The 23,205-nt window shown below is 40.3% G+C and overlaps 4 pseudogenes; all 4 read right to left on the minus strand.

Moving 5' to 3' along the window:
* Positions 1-11,892: 11,892 nt before the first annotated feature.
* Positions 11,893-12,011, minus strand: LOC148240010 (5S ribosomal RNA; annotated as a pseudogene).
* Positions 12,012-18,593: 6,582 nt separating this feature from the next.
* On the minus strand, positions 18,594-18,712 carry LOC148240011 (5S ribosomal RNA; annotated as a pseudogene).
* Positions 18,713-21,388: 2,676 nt separating this feature from the next.
* Positions 21,389-21,507, minus strand: LOC148240012 (5S ribosomal RNA; annotated as a pseudogene).
* Positions 21,508-21,856: 349 nt separating this feature from the next.
* On the minus strand, positions 21,857-21,975 carry LOC148240013 (5S ribosomal RNA; annotated as a pseudogene).
* Between the last annotated feature and the right edge of the window lie 1,230 nt (positions 21,976-23,205).

Here is a 23,205-nt window from a genome sequence, read left to right on the forward strand (position 1 = left end):
ATACAAGATTATAGAAATGCAATTCAAGAATTAAATGTAGATAACATACGAAATGAAAAAAAAAGTTTTCGTTCACACCCATTAAGTGAGGCACTTTGCCTCTAATTTCTCAAAGGATTTCTAATCACCAATGAGGTAGCTATTCTGCTTTTGTTATGCAAGATGCAAACAATGTGTCAATTGCTTTATGGGTAGTTGGGATATTTTTGTATTTTTGATATATACATATATATATTTTGAATAATAAATATGAAACACTTGAATTGAACGGATAGATATGAATTTAAGTGGGATGCAATACAAACTAACAAATCAAAATTCATTTGAATTATTAATTAAAGAACAAAAAAGCTGAAAGTAATAAAAATAGATTTGGGTTTTAGGAGCCTAAGATCAGATACTAGATGATGTGGGAGAGTATGGGGAGGATAGAATCAACTCTTATAACCCACTTAATGTTATGTATTACCGAAACTTAACCACTTAGAAAACCCCTCCCTCCAATTAAATCTACAATCCTAAAAGAAATGTAAAAACAAAGACTAGAAAAAATAAAATAAGGAAAGGAAAAATACCAAGGACTTACCGATAAGTTGATGTCCACTCCTTGGGTCAATAAGACTTCTGAATACTTCTACTTCCCGAAAAACTTGAAGAAGTTAAAAATTAGCAAAAATACTAATTGAAAAAAAGGCTAAACTTTCAAGAATTTCTCTCAAATCAATTGTAATTGAATGTGTTTACATAAAGGCAAAGACCTATTTATAGCCTTTCCCGAGATAATTCTAGATGATTGCAATCTCTTGAAGAAATTAATAAAATAATATCCTAGATAAAATTTTATCTAATTCTAAGATAATTACATAATAAAATATTTATTCTATCAAATATTAATACAAGATAATTAATTAAATAATTTTAAGAATAGAATTTACATTAAAATAATAATTAAAACATGATAGACTTTATCCCATGTGATTTTTTTGTAAAACACATGGAGAAATTAATTTAAGCATGTGGGATTTAATTTAAAAACATGAGAATTAAAAAGGTGAAGTCCAAAGCCTTAAAATACGAAAATAAAAGTATTAATTAATTAAAAAGTGCAGACGGGCTAGTTGGGTTTGGGCAACTTGGGCAGGTTATGGCAGCAGGTCCGGGCGGGTTGGGCCACAAGCTTCACACGAGGTCGGCTAATTTCGTGCACATGGGCACTACCAAGAGCTCGTGCGCGTTATTCGTATGGGCACGCGTGCGCGTGCGCGTGCACGTGCGTAGGTGTACAGGTTGGGCCATATGCGCGGTGTGCGTGCAGGTAGCCTCGTTCGCATGCAGACCTCTGTGTCTATGCGGTAAGGAATTTACCTACCTCCAGTTTTCCTGTGGGGTAAAGGTCGCTTCGATTGGTTCATCTCGGGACCTTAGAACACCGGTAGACATGGAGGCCAAGTACCTTGTATGTGCATTACGACACATGTGTAGCCCAGAGGCACCTATACCTAGACTACATTTGGGCTTTCTTCTTGGACTAAGAATTTCAAGGCCGAGTCATTCCTTAGCAGTGAGTTTGACATCGCGATACTATTTAAAGCATGAGGGTGCTAGATACAAAAACAGATACGATGGCATATAAGATAAATGTATGCAGTAAAATAAATAATTTCAATCCCTTACAAATAATAATAGAGTTCTATTTTTATAATATTGATGCGAAAACAATATTAACTACAAGCCTCTACAAAAGATGGACTCATTAAAGTGCGAGATAAAATATGCACTCATAACGGTTCATGAATCCAGAGGATCCTCGAAGGCTTCAAGGGGTAGATCAACCATCGGTTCCTCACTATCTTTCTCATCCGGGGGGGTGTAATACCCCGCTCACCACTGCAATAAATTTGATCTAGAAACTCGTATTTATTCAAGCCTTACGGCCACCTAAACTCCTTTAAATTTATTTCGTAATTTATCTCGTATTTTGTAATTTAAATTTATAATTTTAAATTATTCAGATTTCGTTGTTTTATTTGTTTTTATTATTATTTTATTTTATTTGTTGTATTTTTTATAATTTTCAGAAAAAATAGAAAATGGGGTGAAATCCTGTGAGAAAGGCTCGCTCGTGTAGGAGCAACATACTGTGCGCGTGTGCACTCGACCAAGTGCAGGACATGCACACTATGCGCACATCCCATCCGTGTGGGGCACGGGGCCCATTTGCACGCATGTCACATTACGCATAAACAGGCCCATCTACGCGCGGACAGGGCCAGGTGCGGCGCACCCTGTGCACGCACCGTCCACACAATAAGCCTGCACGCAGCAAGGTAGGTCAGCGCCTACAAAGTATGCCTGTAATGCTCGGATGGCCATGTGAGGTGTGCTGCCACCTCCTTGGGCTTCGTGTGCCTCCTTGGACAGTTTGCTACTGCTGGTGGAGGATTTTTCCTCCGGTTTTTGCACCTTCATCGCATCGCATCAAATTACTCATCTTCCACTCAAGTTTCTCTTTCCTCACTGGATTTTGCCTTTTGGCGTAAATCTAACAGTCCCCATTTTCTATAAATAGGGACCCCTTTCTTCTATTTCCTCATCACGTCCATTTCATTCTTCCATCCTCCAAGAGCTTAGAGAGAGTGTGAGTGATCTAGAGAGAGAAGGAGATAAGAAAAAGAAGAAAGTGTAGGAAAACTTTGAGGTTTTGGTAAGAAATTTAGTATTTTCTTAAACATCTTAAGGAGCATTTGTAGAAAATTGAATTATGAAGTTTGTATTTTATGTTTTGTATGTTTTATGTTTAATATGTTATTTGTTCTTGATTTCAAGCATGCTATGTGATTTCATAAGCACTTGATCATTTGCATGTAAATTAAATAACATGAATCCGGTGATAATTTTCTGAAATATTTATAAAAAAAAGAGAAAAGAGAAGGGGAATGAGCTTGAATGGTCCAAAAAATATATGTATCTGTATTGATATGCATAATGCATTAAGTATCTCGTTAGGCTTTTTATCTATGAGGCGTTTCTATTTCTCCTTCCCTCATCTGGTCTACAAAGACATGAGAGGACCGCTCTCTGTGGATGATGGCGTACCCTCTAACGAAAGCGGTAACATAAATATTTGTTAGGGATCACCTTTGGCAAAGTATTATTGTGGCTATAAAATATATGATAAGACCACTGTGGTTGGTATGGCCATGGTCATAGATCATACCATGGTTTGGCAAGCCAGAAATGTGCATGAGCAAATTGTCGTTATATATCTGATCTAATCATTCCACATGGGTAGTCAGAAATCCGTATATGCCTTCAGAGATGGAAGTCAAAACGACTTCACGAAGCATGACATGAAAATATGAGTATTTCATGATTTGTTTGATTTTCTCTATTATTAAGTATGATTTTGATTTTATTGTTATGACTATGATATGATGGATATGATGTTTCCTTTAATAAATAAAATTATTTTCATAAAGTAAGAAAGGACCCTGACATGACCTGATGGTAAGTATTAGTGACATAATTCTTCACTTTTAAAATCTTACAATATTATTTAAATACTATTTTCTTTATTGAGTATATGAAACTCACCCTTTCCGTGCCCCCCCAGATGAGGAACATAATGAAGACCCAATCACTGACCTACTCCTTGAAGTCTACGAGGATCCCGTGGATCCATATACCTTGAGTGCATGACTTGTCCCGCACTCTGATGAGTCCAATCACATAGTGAAAGAAGTGTCCCTTTTGTACTTTGATATTTTATATTTTGCCACTTCTGGCCTCAATTATATATATGTGTGATTTGAACTCATATATTTCGTTAAGGGATTTATAATAATTTGCTCCATTGCATACAATTTTTATCATGCACTCATAATCTGTTTCTGTATCTAGCACTCTTATGCATTAATTTGCATTGGAGATGTCATAGATGGTATCAGAGCAGTTACGCGGACCAAATCTGTTACAACTGAGGCTGTAGGTAGAAAAAAAAACCACCCTTACAATATCAAGAGAAATAAACTCATCTTTTCCAAAACTAGACCACCAACTCGTGTCTTCCTTATTTTTGTAGGAATGACACAAGGGAGACCTTCTGTAGAACGTACTGAAAGACCTGAGGCCCAGGACCATCTAACAAGGGCCAAGTTTATCGAACTCTTCCGAGATATCTAGGGATTTACTGCAGCCGTAGGACATAACCAAGCCAAGCCTTGTCAACACCCTACCCTGAAATACCGAACAATCGAAAGTTCTATCTCTCACAACATAACAAAGTTTAGGAAGCTTAACCCGCCACACTTTGAAGGTGGGCCTGATCCCTTAGTAGCTGAAGCCTAGATCCTGTAGATAGAGAAGTTTTTCTCTATCCTAGACATAACCGAGGAATAGAAGGTTCCCCTAGTAGCCTTTATGTTGATCGATGAAGCAGAACACTAGTGGTGACCGAAGAAGAAAGTCCTGCCTACAACTACAACTTGAGAAGTTTTCATGAATGCATTCTTTGATAACTTTTTCTCAATCTATGTTTGAGAGAAGAAGGAGGAGGAATTTTAGGACCTCTGTCAAGGAAATCTGATGGTTGCCCAATATATAGCCCAGTTTTTCCAACTATCTAGGTTTGCTCCTCTAATGGTCACCCCCGAAAGTTGTTAAGTCATGAAGTTTCTGAAAGACCTTTGTGTCTATATCTATGATCGGGTTACAATGATGAGACCTATCTCATATGCCAAGGTGCTAGAACATCTCATCTCGAACAGGCACCAACGCATTGCCCGAGTCCGTGTCCAACAACAATAACCCAACAACTCAGAAAAAGATTGCCTGACCCAGTAAGTAGCCACCTCGATAAATGAACCCGAGTTACCCTTCCCCCTGCTTTACCTCTACTTACTGGATAGTCTGTCTAACCTTCCCAACCCGAGTTACCTTGTCAGCGTATCAATCATGCTACTTCGGTACGGAAGCACCCAACAACTTATAAAAGACTGCCCTCAGCGATCGAAGGACATGGCCAAACCTATAGCCTAGGTTCATGTGTACCTACCACCTAGATGAAACCACTGCCCTCCCCACTCATGTCCTTATCTAGGGTATGCTTTCTATTCATGATACTTTTGCCAAGGCTTTAATCGATACAAGTACTATCCCTCTTTTATCTCTTGTACATTTTCTTGTAAATTAGATGTTAGACATGAACCTTTAAAAGAAATATTAGCAATAGAGACTCCCTTTAGGGGATTATTAGAAACTCACTGCGTGTATAAAAATTGTGAGATAAGAGCTTCAAAAATAGGAATCTATGTAGACATAATACTCTTATATTTCTCAAGGTTTGATTTTATTCTAGGAATGGATTGATTAGAAAAATATAGGGCAATTATTGATTGTGAAAGTAACTTGTAACGTTACAAACTCCGAAAAAAGAAATAAAATATATTTTTCTCTCTAACAATTGAATAAACAAGAATGTGGATGTTGATCTTGCTATGTATTCCATTCCCATTATTTGTAACTTTTTGAAAAAAATTTCAGTCGAATTACTTAGTCTACCTCCCCCGCGAGAGATAAAGTTTTTTATCGAACTAATTCCTGGAACATAACTAATCTCGAAACTCGCCTATTGTATGAGTCATGCTGAGCTCTTAGAATTGGAAAACTAGCTTTTCCAGCTTCTTGGTTAGAAGTTTATTCGCCTTAGTCACTCCCTTTGTGGCGCTCTAATGTTATTTGTGAAAAAAAAGGACGGATCCCTCAGACTATGCGTAGTACCAAGAACTCAAATGAGTAACAATAAAGAACAAGTATCCCCTACCTCGAATAGACGATCTTTTTAACCAATTACAAGGAGCAATGGTCTTATCCAAGATCGACCTCAACTGAAGATACTACTAGTTGAGAGTCAAAGAAGAAGATATTCTGAAGACCATTTTTGGTATAGATATGGCCTATACGAATTCAAGGTGATATAGTTTGGGTTAACTAATGCCCCTGCTGCCTTTATGGATCTCATGAACAGAGTCTTCCAGCATGTATTGGATCGGTACGTCATCGTATTCATTGATGACATCTTAGTTTACTCCAAGAGCCCGGAAGGACATGCAGTCCACCTGTTTGAAGTGCTAGGGACACTTCGTCGGAATTAGCTACTTGCTAAACTTAACAAATGCTTTTTTTGGTTGGATCAAATTTCCTTTCTTGGTCACATGATTTTAAGTGAAGGAGTTGCTGTGGATCCTGCCAAGGTTGAAATGTGATCAACTAGAACCCGCGCACCAATGTAGTTGAGGTATGTAGTTTCTTTGGTTTGACAAGTTACTATCAACGATTCATCGATGAATTGTCTAAAATTGTTGCTCTGTTGACTTAGCTCACTCAAAAGGGTGTACCTTTTAGCTGTGATTACGAATGTTGTGAAAGTTTTATGGAATTAAATCATTGTCCTACCTCTGCTTCGGTGTTGATCCTTCTTTTCAATACTAGAATATTTCAGGTCTACTACAATGCATCTCTTATTGGGTTGGGATGCGTTTTGATGCAGCATTGTAGAGTGGTCGCTTATGGATTTCGACAGTTAAAACCCCATGAGCAGAACTACCCTACTCATGACCTAGAGTTGACGGCCATTATCTTTGCCTTAAAGATATAGTGTCATTACCTGTTTGGTCAGACTTTTGAAATTTACACTGACCACAAAAGTTTAAAGTATATCTTTTCGCAAAGGGAGTTCAATATGAGACAGAGACGTTGGATGGACCTCCTGACTACATATGACATCCCAGATGCTAATTAAGGCAAATAGGTATCAGATAGAGATTCTGAATAATGAGTGTATGATAAAATTTTATGCAGCAGAATAATTAATATAAATTCCTTACATATATATATATGATCTCCAATTACATACACATAACTGAGGTCTGAAGTGACTATAAAATACAAAAACAAAACACAAAAGAATGTCACTTCTTTCATTATGCTATTGAACGCATTAGAGTGTGGAAACAATCATGCACTCAAATTTTATGGATCCACGGGATCTTCATAGACTTCCAAGGGTAGGATAGCCTGCGGTTCCTTATTTTCTTCCTCATCTAGGGGCACATGGAAAGAGTGAGTTACATATGCAGTAAGAAAAATAATATTAAATTAACATCGTAAAGTTTTAAAGGTGAACTATTTTAACTTAAAAGCCTACCATTTGGCCACCTTGTAGACCTATCTTACATTATGAAAACAATTTATTTATTAAGAAAATAGTACATTAATATGAACAATCAAACATAGGTCATGCCAGATAATAGAGAAAATCAAATAAATCATAAAATGCTCAGATTTTCATTTCATGATTTGCGAAGTTGTTACAACTTCCACCTGGAGAGAGATAAAGTCCATCATGAGGAAGAGGTTTGTTACATCTTATCTTATTATGATAGGGAATTGCACCAGAAACTCCAAAGATTGATCAAGGGATCTATGTTTTCAAAAGACTACCACAAAGAGATGGAGATGACAATGATTAGAGCTAGAATTTATGAGAGTCCAGAAGCCACCATGGCTAGATTTTTGAGTGGCCTGAATAAAGAGATTGTCAATGCTGTGGGGCTACATCACTATATAGATCTAGAAGAGATGGTGCACATGGCTATGAAGATTGAGAGACAACTCAAGAATAAGGCTTCCTCTAGAGAAAATTACTGGTCTACTCCGCAGTATAGTTCCATATCACCCAGAAATGAGGAGAGGAAGATGTTTGAAGAAAGGAAAGACAAGTACAACTCTACTGAATGTAAAGATAATCCTAAGCCACCTATTACTAATAAAAAATAAAGTTCTATTAAGTGTTTAAATGCCTTGGAGTTAGACATATCGCCTCATAATGCACAAATAAAAAGATCACGTTATTACGAGGTGATGGAGCGATAGAGAGTGTTACTAAGTATAATAGTGATGATGATGGTAGAACATCATTAGATGATTGTGAAGATAATTTAGCAGCCTTAGTGCAAAGTGAGATCCTAGTTGTTAGGAGAGTACCGAATATGCAATCCAAGGAAATGGCTAACAATCAAAGAGAGGATATCTTCTACACCAAATGTCATGTGAATGAAAGGTATGTAGTTTGAACATATATAGGGGCAGTTATGCTAATGCACTAAAAACCCTAATCCTTATAGACTACATTGGCTAAATAAGAGTGGAGAAGTCAAGGTAAACAAATAAGTCAAGATTCCTTTCTCTATAGCCAAGTATAAAGATATGGTATGTTGTGATGTCATTCTCACGCATGCTAGTCATATCCTGTTTGGACGACCATGGCAGCATGATAGATAGATACATCACGATGAGTCTAAAAATCAATACTCTTTACATCTAGATGACTTAAAGCCCATTTTAACACCTCTATCCTCAAAAGAGGTCTATGTTGATCAAATTAAAATTGAAAAATCTTTTAAAGAATATTTACAAAAAGAAAAAGGAAAATAAAAAGAAAAAAAAGAGGTTAAAAAGAAAAAGAATGGTCCATTGAGAGAAAAAAAGGCCGAAAAGAAAAAGAATGTCTCATTGAGAGAAAACGAGGCTAAAAGAAAATTAAAGAAACCCCACTGGGTATAAAAGAGGCCCAAAAGAAAAATAAAGAAGGCTCAAATAAAGAGAGTGAGGGAAAGAAAAGAAAAAAGTGCTTATATTTGAGGGAGAGAGAAGTGAGAAGAGTGATATGTGAGAAGAGAATCTTAATTGCACTTCGGTATAAGAAAGCCTATCTAAATTTTTCTAACCTTGACACATCTTTGCCTACTTTTATTTTCTCTCTTTGGCAAGAATATGAGGATGTGTTCCTAGAGGAGACTTCGAATGGTCTACCGCCATTATGAGGGATCAAACATCAGATCAATTTTATCCCTGGAACTTCAATTCCCAACCTCCCAGTCTACCGAAGTAATCCCAATGAGACAAAGGAACTTCAACAGCACGTGGATGAGTTGTTAGGTAAGGGACATGTGAGAAAGAGTTTGAGCCCTGTGTTGTTCTAGTGTTATTTGTGCCTAAGAAGGATGGTTTCTAGAGGATGTGTGTGGATTTTCGAGCCGTCAACATGATTACGGTAAAGTATAAACACCCTATCCCTAGGTTAGATGATGTGTTGGATGAATTGAGTAAATATATTATTTTCATTAAGATAGATCTTAAGAGTGGATACCACCAAATTAGATGAAACTTAGAGATGAGTGGAAAACTGTCTTTAAAACAAAGTATGGGTTGTATGAGGGTTAGTAATGCCTTTTGGGTTATCGAATGCCCGTAGCACCTTCATGAGACTTATGACCATGTTTTATGACTTTTTCTAGGTAAATTTGTGGTAGTATACTTTGGTAACATCCTAATTTATAGCAAGTCTTTAGAGGATCACCTTCAGCATATCAAGTCTATCCTTGAGGTCCTTAGGAAAGAACAATTATATGTCAATGCTAAGAAGTGTACCTTTTACAGTGAAAATTTAATATTTTTAGGGTTTGTACTTAGTGCATAGGGCATTGAGGTAGATGAGGATAAGGGGAAAGAAATCAGAGAATGACCTACCTAAAATCAACTAGTGAGGTTAAGAGTTTCCATGGTTTGGCAAGCTTCTACTTAGGTCTATTAGGGATTACAGTTCCATTACATCACTATTAAATAAATTGGTAAAGAAAAATATAAAGTTTATATGGACTAAAAAACAAGAGCATGCTTTTACTTTATTGAAAAATAAATTATGTTATGCACCTATTTTAGCTTTATCTGACTTTAACAAAACTTTTGAGCTTGAATGTGACTCTTCATATATAAGTATAGGAGCAGTTCTGATGTAGAAAGGGTGCCCTGTGACATATTTCAGTGAGAAAATTAGTGGCACAACATTGAATTACTCAACTTACGACAAGGAGTTGTATGCCTTAGTCAGAGCATTAGAGGTATGGTAGCACTACTCATTATTGAAGGAGTTCGTGATCCACACCGACCATGAAACCCTAAAACATTTAAAGGGCCTATGTAAACTCAATTGTCATTACGGTAAGTGGGTCAAGTTCATTAAGTCTTTTCCATACGTAATCAGGTATAAACAAGATAAAGATAATATTGTTACTGATGTACTATCTCATAGGTATACTTTGATTTCTACACTTAGTTCAAAGTTGTTAAGATTTGAGTATATTAAAGAGATGTATGCTAATGGCAATGATTTTTCATTATTTACCATGCATGTGAGCATTTTATATTCTAAAAATTTTATAGGCATGATGGCTATCTCCTTAGGGACGGTAAGTTATGTGTGTCTAACTATTCATTTAGGGAATTATTGGTACGTGAGGCTCATTGTAGAGGATTGATGGGGCACTTTGGGGTAGCTAAAACTCTAAACATATTGCATGAACATTTTTATTGGCCTAACATGAAGAAAGATGTTAGCTAAAGTGCATTTGTAGTAGGTGCATTGAATATAAGTAGGCAAAATCTAGGGTAGAACCTCATGGATAATACACACCTTTGCTTGTACCTATAGCACCCTGGATAGATATATCTATGGATTTTGTATTAGAATTGCTTAGGTCCAGGAGAGGTAAAGATATCATATTTGTCATAATGGATTTTGTATTTCGTGCTGCAAATACATACACCCATTTTCTGTCCCTCCCCTCTCCCATCATTTGTTTCCCTGTGCGTGCACACCGCACCTCTGCTTCTAGTTCTAATATAGAGCAAAATGCCCCGACGCCTCGACTCACGTCCAAATTAACGAACCACCAGTCGCACCTCTATTTTTGTTGTTCTACTATGTAAGATATGACACTCTTATCCCGTGATGGACTATAAATAAATGCATGAAAAATATTAAGTAAAATGCCCAGGCGCCGCAACTCACGCTAGCGAATGAACTGGTGGATTGTGTCTCCGGTCATGTGTAACGTTTAACGTCCTGTTCGCAAAATGAGGAGTGCAACACGAGGAATTTCCTAGATCACCCATCCTAGTACTACTCTCACCCAAGCATAATTAACTCCATACTTTTGATAGGATTCGATGCATTAGTGCTGGTATGATGGCACCCGTTCTATTTCGCGCATCAAATACATATACTGCTTCTCCTTCCCTCCCCACTCCCGTCATTTATTTTGCTGTGTGTGCACACCGCACCTTGTCTTCTCATTCTAATATAGAGCGAAATACTCTAACGCCTCGACTCATGCCCAAATGAATAGACCACCCACCACACCTTTTTTTTCGTTGTTCTACTATATAAAATACTCGTAATGACATTCTTATCACGTGGTGGACTATAAATGAATGCATAAAAAATATTTTAAAAAATACCCCAATGCTAGGACTCATGTCGGTGGACTGTGGCTCCAGTCACCCGTAACGTTTAACGCTCCATTCGCAAAACGACGGGTGTAGAATAAGGACTTTCTAGGAGGTCGCACCCATGCTAGTACTACTCTCGCCCAAGCACGCTTAACTGTGGGGTTCTGATGGGATCCGGTGCATTAGTGTTGGTATTATCTCACTTGTTCCATTCTGGGCTGCAAATACATATACCCCTTCTATTTTTCTCCCCACTCCCGTTATTTATTTCATTGTGCGCAAAAACTGCACCTCTGCTTCTTTTTCTAATATCAAGCGAAATGCTTCAGCGACTCAACTAATACCCAGTTGAGCTGATCACCTGCCAAACCTGATTTTTCATTGTTCTACTATGTAAAAATAATAGTAATTACACTCTTATCACGTGGTGGACAATAAATGAATGTACAAAAAATATTAAGCAAAATTCCCCAGCTCAGTTACTCACACTGTCAAACTATGGCTCCGATCATGCATAACGTTTAACGCTCGTCCGTAAAAAGACAGGTGCAATACGAGGTCTTCCTAGGAGGTCACCCATCCTAGTACTACTCTCGCCGAAGCATGCTTAACTGCAGAGTTCATATAGGATCCGGTACATTTGTGCTAGTGTGATTGCACCCATCCTATTTTGCACTGCAAATACATTTGCCTGTTCTCCTTTCTGGTGGCTCGACTCACGCCTAGATGGACGGACCGTCCATCGCACCTCATTTTCTATTGTTCTACTATGTAAGATGCTCGTAATAACACTCTTATCACATGGAGGACTATAAATGAATGCATGAAAAATATTAAGCAAAATACTCTGGCGCTAAGACTCACATTTGCGAATGAACCAGCAAACTGTGGCTCCGATCACACATAACGTCTAATGCCCCGGCACCTCGACTCACGCCTAGATGAATGAACCGCCCCCTGCATCTCTGTTTTTTTTGTTATACTGTGTAAGATGATTGTATTGACACTCTTATCACGTGGTGAACTATAAATGAACGCACAAAAAATATTAAGCAAAATGCCCCAATATCGCGACTCACGTTTGCGAATGAACTGGTGGATTGTGGCTACAGTCGCGCGTAACGTTTAAGGCCCTGTCTGCAAAAAGAAGGGTGCAACATGAGGACTTCTAAGGAGATCACCCATCCTAGTACTACTCTTGCCCAAGCACGTTTAATTGCCGAGTTCTGATGGGATCTAGTGAACTAATGCTGGTATGATCGTGCCCGTTCCATTTCACGCTGCAGATACATATACTTTTTCCCCTTCCCTCCCCCGTCCCCCCTCCCGTCATTTGTTTCGCTGTGCGCGCACACTGCACCTCTACTTCTAATTCTAATATCTAGCGAAATGCTCTAGTGACTCGACTCACACCCAGATGAACGGACCACCCGCCGCACCTCATTTTTCTTTGTTCTACAATGTAACATGCTCGTAATGACACTCTTATCACGTAGTGGACTATAAATGAATGCATAAAAAATATTAAGCAAAATGTCTTGACGCCGCAACTCACGTATGCGAATGAATCGGCAGATCGTGGTTCTAGTCGTACGTAACGTTTAATGCCTCATGTACAAAAAAATAGGTGCAACACGAGGACTTCCAAAGAGGTCACCCATCCTAGTATTACCCTCAATAAATCATGTTTAACTGTGGAATTCTGATGGGTTCTAGTGCATTAGTGCTGCTATAATCGCACCCCTTCCATTACGCGTTCCAGATACATATGCCCCTTATCCTTTCCTCCCCCCCTCACATCATTTGGTTTGTTGTGCGTGTACACCTCACCTATTTTTCTAGTTTTAATATCAAGCGAAATGCCCCAGGGCCTCGACTCACACACAGATAAACGGACAGCTTGTTGTACATCTATTTTTGTTGTTATACTATTTAAGATGCTAGTAAGGACACTCTTATCACGACGAATAAAACAACGGACCATGGCTCCCATCGCGCGTAACATTTAACGCCTTATCCCAAAAAGATGGGTGCAATAGGAGAATTTTTCAAGAGGCCACCCATCTTAGTACTACTCTCGCCCAAGCATGCTTAACTGGGAAGTTATGATGGGATCCAATACATTAGTGCTGGTATGATCGCACCTTTCCAATTTTACGCTCAAATGCATGTACCCCTACTCTTCCCCCCCTCCCATCATTTGTTTCGATGTACGCATACACCGCACCTATGCTTCTAGCTCTAATATCAAGCAAAATGTCACGACGACTCGACTCACGCTTAGATGAACGGACTACCCATCACACATCATTTTTCGTTGTTATACTATGTAATATGCTTGTAATGACACTCTTATCATGTGGTGGACTATAAATAAATGCACGAAAAATATTAAGCAAAATGCCCTAGTGTCGCGACTCACGTTTGCGAATGAACTGGTGGACCGTGGCTACAGTCAAGCATAACATTTAATATCCCGTCTGCAAAAAGACGGGTGCAACATGAGGACTTTCTGGGAGGTCACCCATCCTAGCACTACTCTCACCCAAACACATTTAACTGCGGAGTTCTGATGGGATTTGGTGCATTAATGCTGGTACAATCGAACCCATATCACTCTGTGCTGCAAATGCATGTGCCCATTCTCCTTCCCTTTCCCCTTCCATCATTTGTTTCACTGTGTGCGCACACCTCACCTCTGCTTCTAATTTTAATATTAAACGAATTGTTCGGGTGCCTCGACTCATGTCCAGATGAATAGACTGCCCTCCACACCTCTTTTTTTAATGTTCTTTTATGTAAGATACTCGTAATGACACTCTTATCTAGTGATGGAGTATAAATGAATGCACGAAAAATATTAAGCAAAATATCTCGACGCAGCGACTCACGTCGGCGAATGAACCAGTGGACTGTGTTTCTGGTCGCGCATAATGTTTAACGTCCTGTCCGTAAAAAGATGGGTACAACATGAGGACTTCCCAGGAGGTCACCCATCATTGTACTACTCTCTCCTAAGCACGCTACACGATAGAGTTCTGTTGGGATCCAGTGTATTTGTACTGATACGATCGCATCCATCTCATTTCGCGCTGCAAATGCATCTTCCTCTTCTCCTTCCCTCCCTGCTCCCATCATCTATTTCACTATGCGCACACATCTCACCTCTACTTCTAGTTCTAATATAAAGTGAAATGCCCCGGCGCCTCGACTCACACCCAGATGAACGGAACACCTGCCGTACCTCTGTTTTTATTGTTCTATTATGTAAGATGGTCGTAATGACACTCTTATCACGTGGTAGACTATAAATGAATGCATAAAAAATATTAAGATAAACACCCCAGCGTCGCTACTCACGCTGGCTAATTAACCGACAGACCGTGTCTCTGATCACGCGTAACGTTTAACGCCCCATCCAGAAAAAGACGAGTGCAATATGAGAACTTTCTAGGAGGTCACCAATCTTAGCACAACTCTCGCCCAAACATGCTTAACTACAGAGTTCTGATGGGATCCGATATATTAGTGCTGGTATGACAACACCCATCTCATTCCGTGCTACATATACATATACCCTTTCTCCTTCCCTCCCCACTCCTGTCATTTGTTTCCCAGTGGGCGCACACCACACCTCTGCTTATAGTTCTAATATCAAGAAAAATGTTTCGGCGCCTCGACTAACGCCTAGTTGAACGAACCGCCTGTTGTACCTCTCTATTCATTGTTCTACTATTTTAGATACTCGTAATAACACTCTAATTACGTGATGGATTATAAATGATTACACGAAAAACATTAAGCAAAATGCCCAGCACCGCGACCCACATCGGCAAATAAACCAACATATCATGTCTTGGGTCGCACGTAACGTTTAATGCCCCGTCTGTAAAAAAACAGCTACAACACAAGGACTTCCCAGGAGGTCACCCATCTTAGTACTACTCTCGCCCAAGCATGCATAACTGTGAAGTTCTGATGGAATCCGGTGCATTAGGTCTAGTATAATCACACCCGTATCATTCTGCGCTGCAAATGCATGTGCCTCTTCTGCTTCCCTCCCTCGTCCTATCGTTTGTTTCGTTGTGGGCACGCACCTCACCTCTGCTTCTAGTTCTAATATCAAGCAAAATGCCCTGTCACCTCGATTCAAGCCTAGATGAACGGACCACCAGTCGCACCTTTATTTTTGTTTTTCTACTATTTAAGATGCTGATAATGGCACTTTTATCACGTGGTTGACTACAAATGAATTCACAAAAAATATTAAGCAAAATGCCCCAACACCACGACTCACGCTAGTGAATGAACCGGTTGACCGTGGCTCCGATCGCGTGTAACATTTAACGGGTCCACAACAAGCCAGATGCAACACAAGGACTTCTCAGGAGGTCACCCATAGTACTACTCTCGTCTAAGCACGCTTAGCTGCGAGTTTTGATGGGAGCCGATATATTATTGCTGGTATGATCGCACCCGTCCCATTTCACATTACAAATACATATACCTGTTCTCCTTCCCTCCCCCATCCCATCATTTGTTTCGCTGTGCGCGCGCACCTCACCTCTGCTTATAGTTTTAATATAGAGCGAAATGCCCTGGTACCTCGACTAAAGCCTAGATGAATGGACTGCCCGCCGTACCTCTATTTTTGTTGTTCTACTAGTTAAGATAATCGTAATGAAACTCTTATCATGTGGTAGACTATAAATAAATGCACGAAAAATATTAAGCAAAATGCCCCGGCGCAGTGACTCACACCGACGAATGATCGAGCGGACCGTGGTTCCAGTCTCACGTAACGTTTAACCCCCTGTCCACAAAAAAATTTGTGCAGCAAGAGGACCTCCTAAGAGGTCACCCATCTTAGTACTACTCTTGCCCAAACACGTTTAGCTTCAAGTTCTGATGGGATCCAGTGCATTAGTGCTGATATGACCACACTCGTCCCATTTTGTGCTCAAATGCATGTAACCCTACTCCTTCCCTCCCCCCTCCCATCATTTGTATCGTTGTACACGCACACCTCACCTCTGCTTCTAGTTTTAATATCAAGCAAAATGCCCTGGCGCCTTGATTTACACCTATATGAATGGATCGCCTTCCGTACCTCTGTTTTCGTTGTTCTACTATGTAAAATACTCATAATGACACTCTTATCACGTGATGGACTATAATTAAATGCACGAAAAGTATTTAACAAAATTCCACAGCACCGTGACTGAAGTTTGCAAATGCACCGGCAAACTATCGCTCTGGTCCTGCATAACATTTAACACCCCGTCTGTAAAAAGAATGGTACAACACGAGGACTTCTTATGAGGTCACCTATCCTAGTACTACTCTCACCCAAGCGCGCTTAACTGTAAATTTCTGATGGGATCTAGTAAATTAATGCTGGTGTGATCGAACCCATTCTATTTCGCGCTGTAAATACATATACTCCTTCTCCTTCCCTCCCCCTTCCCGCCATTTGTTTCACTGTGCCCACACACTGCACATTTGTTTCTAATTCTAATATCAAGCGAAATACCCTGACAGCTCAACTCACGCCCATACTAACGGACCGGCCGCCGTACCTTAGTTTTCATTGTTCTACTATGTAAGATACTTGTAATGACACTTTTATCATGTGGTGGACTATAAATGAATGCTCAAAAAATATTAAGCAAAATGTCTGGGCGCCACGACTCACGTTTGCGATTGAACTGACAAATCGTGATTCTGATCGCACATAACATTTAACGCCCTGTCCGCAAAAATACAGGTGCAATAAGAGGTCTTCCCAGGAGGTCACCTGTCCTAGTACTACTCTCGCCAAAACATGCTTAACTGCAGAGTTCATATGGGACACAGTGGATTAGTGCTGATGTGATTGCACCCACCCTACTTTGCACTACATATACATCTACTCGTTCTCCTTCCCTCCCCACTCCCATCATTTATTTCGTTATGCATGCACACTGTACCTCTGCTTGTATTTCTAATATCATGTGAAATGCCCTGGCAGCTCAACTCACACCCAGATGAACGGACTGTTTACCACACCTCGTTTTTTGTTGTTCTATTATGTTAAATACTCGTAATAACACTCTTATCACATGGAGGACTATAAATGAACGCGTGAAAAATATTAAGCAAATTGCCCCAGCACCGCGACTCACATTTGCGAATGAACCGGCAGACCAGGACTCCAGTTGTGTGTAACATCTAACACCCAGTGCCTCGACTCACGCCTCGATGAACGGACCGCCCTCCACATCTCTGTTTTGTTGTTCTACTATGTAACATACTCGTAATGATACTCTTATCATGTGGTGGGATATAATTGAATGCATGAAAAATATTAAGCAAAATGCCCCGGCGCCTTGACTCACCTTTGCGAATAAATCAGAGGACTGTCGCTTCGGTCCCATGTAATGTTTAACGTCCTGTCTGTAAAAAGAATGGTGCAATAGGACAACTTCCCAGGAGGTCATCTATCCTATTAGTACTTTCGCCCAAGCACGCTTAACTGCAAAATACTTATGGGATCCGACGAATTAGTGCTGGTATGATCGCATTCATTCCATTTAGCGCTTCAAATAGATATGCCCCTTCTCCTTCCCTCCCCCCTCTCGTCATTTGTTTCACTGTGCACACACACCGCACCTCTGCTTCTAATTCTAATATCAAGCGAAATGCTCTGGCAGATCGACTAAAGCTCGACGAACAGACCACCCGCCGCACCTTATTTTTCGTTGTTTTACTATGTAAGATGCTCGTAATGACACTCTTTTCACGTGGTGGACTATAAATAAATGCACAAAAAATATTAAGCAAAATGCCCTAGCACCGTGACTCACATTTGCGAATGAACCAGAGGACCGTAGTTCTGGTTGCGTGTAACGTTTAATGCCTCGTGTCCAAAAAAACAGGTGCAACACGAGGACTTCCCAAGAGATCAACCATCTTAGTACTACCCTCACTCGAGGACACTTAACTGCAGAGTTCGTATGAGATTCGGTGTATTAATGCTTGTTTTATCTCACCCGTTCCATTCTGCACTACAAATACATGTGCCCCTTCTCCATCTCTTCTCCCTCTCATCATTTGTATCACTGTACACACACACCTCACCTCTACTTCTAGTTCTAATATCAAGCGAAATGTCAAGGTGCATTGACTCACGCAGATGAACTAATCACCCGCCGCACCTCTGTTTCCAATCTCGTGTATCGTTTAACGCTCCATTTGTAAAAAGAAGGGTGCAATACGAGGACTTCCCAGGATGTCACCCATCCTAGTACTACTCTCGCCCAAGCACATTTAAATTCGTAGTTCTGATGGAATCTGGTAAATTAGTGCTGGTATGATCACACCCATTCTAATTCACGTTGTAAATACATATACCCCTTCTCCTTCTCTCCCCCCTGCAGTCATTTGTTTCACTATGCGCGCACACCACACCTCTGTTTCTAGTTCTAATATGAAGCAAAATACTCCGACGCCTCGACTCATACCCATATGAACGGATCACCCACCGCACCTTTGTTTTCATTATTCTAATATGTAAGATACTCGTAATAATACTCTTATCACGTGATGAGCTTTAATTGAATACACAAAAAATATTAAGCAAAATGCCCCGTCGCCATGACTCACATTTGCGAATGAACCGTCGAACCATTGCTCTGATCCCGCGTAACATTTAACACCCCGTTTGTAAGAAAAAGGGTGCAACACGAGGACTTCCCAGGAGGTCACCCATCTTAGTACTACTCTCGCTCAAACACACTTAACTGCAGAGTTTTGATGGGATCTAGTGAATTAGTGCTAGAATGACCAAAACCATTGTATTTTGCACTGTAAATACATATACTCCTTCTCCTTCCCTTCCCCCTTCCATCATTTATTTTGCTGTGCGCGCACACCTCACCTCTGCTTATAGTTCTAATATCAAGCGAAATGCCTAGATGCCTCGACTCATGCCAATATGAACGGATCGACCGCCGAACCTCTGTTTTCGTTGTTCTACTATGTAAGATACTCGTAATAACACTCTTATCGTGTGATGAGATTTAATTGAATACACGAAAAATATTAAGCAAAACGCCCCGACGCCAGGATTCACATTTGCGAATGAACTTACTGACCTTTGCTCCGGTAACGCGTAACGTTTAAAGTCCCGTCTGTAAAAAGAAGGGTGCAACACGAGGACTTCCTAGGAGTTCACCCATTTAGTACTACTCTCACCCAAAAATGCTTAATTACGGAGTTCTGATGGGATTCGATGAATTAGTGCTGGTATGATCGCATTCGTTCCATTTTGCACTGCAAATATATATACCCCTTCTCCTTCCCTCATCCCTCCCGTCATTTGTTTCGTTGTGTATGCACCCAGCACCTCTGCTTCTAATTTTAATATTAAGTGAAATGCTCCGACAGTTCGACTCATGCCTAAATTAGCAGACCGCCTGCCTTACCTCGTTTTTTATTGTTATACTATGTAAGATGCTCGTAATGATACACTTATCACGTGGTCGACTATAAATGAATGCACAAAAAATATTAAGAGAATTCCTTAACGCCGCGACTCACGTTTGCGAATGAACCGATGGACCATGGTTCTGGTCGTGCACAACATTTATTGACTCGTGCGTAAAAAAATAGGTGCAACACGAGATCTTTCCAAGAGGTCAACCATCTTAGTACTACTCTCACCCAAGGACACTTAACTGTAGAGTTCTTATAGGATTTAGTGCATTAGTGTTGCTCTGATTGCACTCATCCTATTCCGTGCTATAAATGCATGTGGCCCTTCTCCTTCCCTCCCAGTCCCATCATTTGCTTCGCTGTGCGCGCACATCTCACCTATGCTTTTAGTTCTACTATCAAGAAAAATGCCCCGACGCCTCGACTCATGCCCATATGAACGAATCACCCGTCGTACCTCTGTTTTCGTTGTTCTACTATGTAAGATACTCGTAATAACACTCCTATCACTTAATGGGATTTAATTAAATACACAAATATATTAAGCAAAATGCGCCGGCACCGTAACTTACGTTTGTGAATGAACTGGTGGACCGTTGCTCCGGTCTCGCGTAACGTTTAACGCTCCGTCTGTAAAAAGAATGATGCAACACAAGGATTTCCGAGGAGGTCATCCATCCTAGTACTACTCTCGTCCAAGCATGCTTAATTACAGAGTTCTGATGGAATCCAGTGAATTAGTACTAGTAAGATCAAACCTGTCTCACTCCTCACTGCAAATTCATGTGCCCATTCTCCTTCCCTCCCCCCTTTCATCATTTGATTCACTCTGTGCGCACACCTCACCTCTTCTTTTAATTCTAATATCAAATGAATTGCCCCCGCTCCTCGACTCATGTCCAGATGAACGAACTTCCTGCCACACCTCTGTTTTCATTGTTCTATTATGTAAGATACTTGTAATGACACTCTTATCTAGCGATGGAGTATAAATGGATGCACGAAAAATATTAAACAAAATATCTTGGTGCAACGATTCACGACGGCGAATGAACTGGTGGACTGTGTCTCCGGTCGCGCATAATATTTAATGTCATGTCCGCAAAAAAATGGGTACAACACTAGAACTTCCTAGGAGGTCACCCTTCATTCTACTACTCTCACCCAAGCACACTACACAATAGAGTTCTGGTGGGATCCGATGCATTAGTTCTGGTACGATCACATCCATCTCATTTCGTGCTATAAATGCATGTGCCCCTTCTCTTATCATTTGTTTCACTGTGCGCGCACACCTCATCTCTGCTTCTACTTCTAATATAAAGCAAAATGCCTCGGCGCCTCGACTGACGCCCAGATGAATGAATCATCCGCCGCACCTCTGTTTTCATTATTTTATTATGTAAGATGGTTATAATGATGCTTTTATCACGTGGTGGACTATAAATGAATACACAAAAAATATAATGATAAATGCCCCAGCGTCGCTACTCATGCTAGCTAATGAATCGGTAGACTATGTCTCCGATCGCACGTAACGTTTAATTCCCCATCCATAAAAAGACGGGTGCAACACAAGAACTTTCTAAGAGGTCACCCATCTTAATACTACTCTCGCCCATGCATGCTTAACTATGGAGTTCTGAAGGGATCTGGTGCATTTGTGCTGCTATGACAGCACCCATCCCATTCAACGCTATATATACCTATATCCCTTCTCCTTCCCTCTTTCCTCTCGTCATTTGTTTTGCTGTGGGCCCACATCGCACATCTGTTTACAGTTCTAATATAAAAAAAAATACTGCGGCACCTCGACTAATGCCCAGTTGAACGGACCGCCTGTCGTACCTCTTTTTTCATTGTTATACTATTTAAGATACTCGTAATAATACTCTAATCACGTGATGGACTATAAATGATTACACGAAAAATATTAAGCAAAATGCCCCGGCACCGCAACTCACGTCGACGAATGAACCAATGTATCATATCTCGGGTTGCATATAATGTTTAATGCCCCATTCGTAAAAAGACAGTGCAACACGAGAAATTCCCAGGAGATCACCCATCTTAGTACTACTCTTGCCCAAGCACGCATAACTGCGAAGTTTTGATGGAATCTGGTGCATTAGTTCTGGTATAATCGCACCTGTATCATTCCACACTACACGCCTTCTGTTTCTCTCCCTCGTTCTATCATTTGTTTCGTTGTGGGCGTGCACCTCACCTCTGCTTCTAGTTCTAATATCAAGTGAAATATCCTAGCGCCTCGTTCAGGCCCAGATGAATGGACTGCCTACCACACTTTTGTTTTTGTTTTTTACTATTTAAGATGATGATAATGACACTTTTATCATGTGGTTGACTATAAATGAATGCACGAAAAATATTAAACAAAATATCATAGCGCCACGACTCACACCAGCAAATGAAGCGGTGGACCGTGGCTCCGATCGTGTGTAACATTTAGCGCCCCATCCACAACAAGGCAGATGCAACACAAAGACTTCTCAGGAGGTCACCTATAGTACTACTCTCACCCAAGCACGCTTAGCTGTAAGTTTTGATGGGATCCAGTGTATTATTGCTGGTACAATCGCACGGGTCCCATTTCACACTACAAATGCATATATCCATTCTCCTTCCCTACCCCATCCCATCATTTGTTTCGCTGTGCGCGCGCACCTCACTTTTCTTTCTAGTTCTAATATCGAGCGAAATGTCTTGCCTCCTCAAACAAAGCCTAGATGAACGGACTGCCCGCCGCACCTCTATTTTTGTTGTTCTACTAATTAAGATAATAGTAATGAAACTCTTATCACGTGGTAGACTATAAATGAATGCACGAAAAATATCTCGGCGCCGTGACTCACGCTGGCGAATGATCCAGCAAACCGTGGCTCTAGTCTCGCGTAACGTTTAACCCCATGTCTGCAAAAAAACTTATGCAACAAGAGAACCTCCTAGGAGGTCACCCATCTTAGTACTACTCTCGCTCAAGCATGCTTAGCTTTGAGTTCTGATGGGATCCAATGCATTAGTGCTAGCATGATCATACCCATCCCATTCCGTGCTTAAATGGATGTACCCCTACTCCTTCCCTCCTCCCTCCCATTATTTTTTTTTATGTGCATGCACACCTCTACTTCTAGTTTTAATATCAAGCGAAATGCCCTAGTGCTTCAACTCACACCCAAAAGAATGGAGCGCCTGCTGCAACTCTTTTTTCATTGTTCTACTATATAAGATATTTGTAATGACACTCTTATCACGTGGTTAACTATAAATGAATGCACGAAAAAGAAAAAACAAATTGCCCTGGCAATGCGACTCACGCTGGCGAATGAATCGATAGATCGTAGCTCTGGTCACACATAATGT

The sequence above is a fragment of the Carica papaya genome, chromosome 9, assembly GCF_054855325.1.
Source record: "Carica papaya isolate Zhongbai chromosome 9, ASM5485532v1, whole genome shotgun sequence".
NCBI lineage: Eukaryota > Viridiplantae > Streptophyta > Magnoliopsida > Brassicales > Caricaceae > Carica > Carica papaya.